General features: G+C 38.3%; 1 protein-coding gene across 1 annotated transcript in view; it reads right to left on the minus strand.

Moving 5' to 3' along the window:
* LOC104952499 (type II inositol 3,4-bisphosphate 4-phosphatase-like) overlaps window positions 1-2,096 on the minus strand; it is a 26,530-nt gene that overhangs the window by 23,346 nt on the left and 1,088 nt on the right. The gene's annotated exons all lie outside the window — the stretch shown is intronic.

Consider the following 2,096-nt stretch of genomic DNA (forward strand, 5'->3'; position numbering starts at 1 on the left):
GTGAGTGACGGTGTTAGTTACAAGGAGACAGAGATTGTCGAACAAGACAACAACTATATAACTCTTTTTCGCACCACATCTCTCCCTTTTGGTCGTTTAACTCGTGTTTAACCAGGGGCGCGAACTACAAAGACTTTGGTTGGTAAACAAGGTCACATGACGACACCCTCTTGGTTAATTCTCCCTTGAACCTGTAGGTCTTTTGAGGCCCCGGGTTCTCACACCCGTCTGTCCCTCGGAGTACCGGCTCGCCTCCCTATTAATTACCTTTCTTCGTCACCCGTTCATCGCCTTCGGGGTCTAGTCTGGAGGTAAGCCAGACAACACCACCACCACCACCCACCCCCTGCCCTCCGAAAACCGTGTTACAGGAAGGGCAGTGACACCGTTGTGAACCTCGACACAATACAGTAATTTAAATATAAAAGACTCTAAACAGTTCGGAACCAAAAGGAAGCCAGCCTCGACACGTCTGACAACAAAAGGGTCTCCACAAAGTTTCGTACTTAACCGATTAAACGGTCCTTTTTAACAAATTAAAAAAACATCCTTTTTGACCCAAATGAGTGCTGAACAATGCTTTCAGTTCAGCTTTGCCAAGCAGAGATTTTTATGCTTGAAATATTTTTGTCATTTTGGAGATAGAAGAGAGCCATTTCGCAGCAAAACAAATGAATTCTGCTTGGAGCTCTAAGTGTATTTTTTCCCCCGGTTTCCATTTATTGCCGATGATCAATAGACACAATTTGAATGAATGGTTCAGCGTTGTTGAGTGGATTACATAGCCAAACTCAAGGAAATGCATCACTTCAGAAAATCAAATGGAACAATAGAGCAATTGACTACAGTTGGAAACTGAGACGATTACGAAGCGGGTTTCATTATTTCCTGTGCCTGACTGATTGCAATCATTTATTCCATGTTTTTTTGCCCTTTTAAAATCGGAAAATGTGCAATTTCATAGCAATTCACTATGAAACTAGGTTTTAACAGCAAAGAAAACTAGAAGGTAGCCTGATAATCCCACTGAACGGCTTCAGTTCTGCCTGCATGAGCCTCATTGAGTGGTGATTTCAAAGATACATTTTCAGTACATTTGTACTTTCTTTGAATAAATGAAACTTAAGATAAAGACAGGATAATAAGCAAGAAGAGAGCGAGGGTTAAAAGATGCGGAACAAAGGTCAAGTCCAGATGTTCCACTTATATTCAATGGGTTTGACCTCTATGTCACGCTGTGTGTCTCAACTTTAATAAAGTTAAAATTGTTCTAAAACTAACACCAAGATATTCAAACCATCATACTCTTATGTCTTTCTGTCTCAGCACTGCTTTAAAAAAATCATGCACCTACTACAATTACTGTAGTTTTGTTTAAAAAGCTTCTACACAGCGGTGAAAGGCAGTTTTCCACTTCATCAAATTATAATAATGCAACTATTCTTTTACAAGCATACAAAGCTTGACTGAAATCTGAAAAATAATATCATGAATTCAATGAAGCTCCATCTCAAGACAGTGCCATTTTAATATCTCCATCACAAACAGCACCACTAGCATCTCATTCTGTTTTCTTGTCGCTCTAACTATATTGATCAAACGTAAACATATACAGTATAAATGTGGGAATGAATAACAGACAGATAGCCCATCATATATGACATGAACATGCAGTCATCATTCAAAGGAAAACTTTCAGTATGACATCATGTCTCTTTTCATAAAATCCATACACATCTGCTGTAACTCACTTGTATGTGCAGAATGAGAATAAGGGAAGGGGATGCTTATGCATAAAAAGCGCATTCAATAAAACATTAAGTGGACTGAGGATGATATATTTAAATGTTTTAGATTTATACCTGGCCGCTAAATCAATATCTATATGCCGTCAATAACTGTGTCATTTATACCTGGCTGCTAAACCGTTGTTACTGTTACAAGGTATGTATCTTGTATTTTGTAGATTGTGTAACTTGCTGTTAAATACCGTCAAACTATGTGCAATATATACTTGATATACATATGCCATCTTTAATAACTGTAATATATACCGGGCTGCTAAATCCTAAGAACTGCTACAGGATTTGTATTTG

This window comes from Notothenia coriiceps, unplaced genomic scaffold (genome assembly GCF_000735185.1).
Source record: "Notothenia coriiceps isolate Sejong01 unplaced genomic scaffold, NC01 NC01_scaffold00000339, whole genome shotgun sequence".
Classification (NCBI taxonomy): Eukaryota; Metazoa; Chordata; class Actinopteri; order Perciformes; family Nototheniidae; genus Notothenia; species Notothenia coriiceps.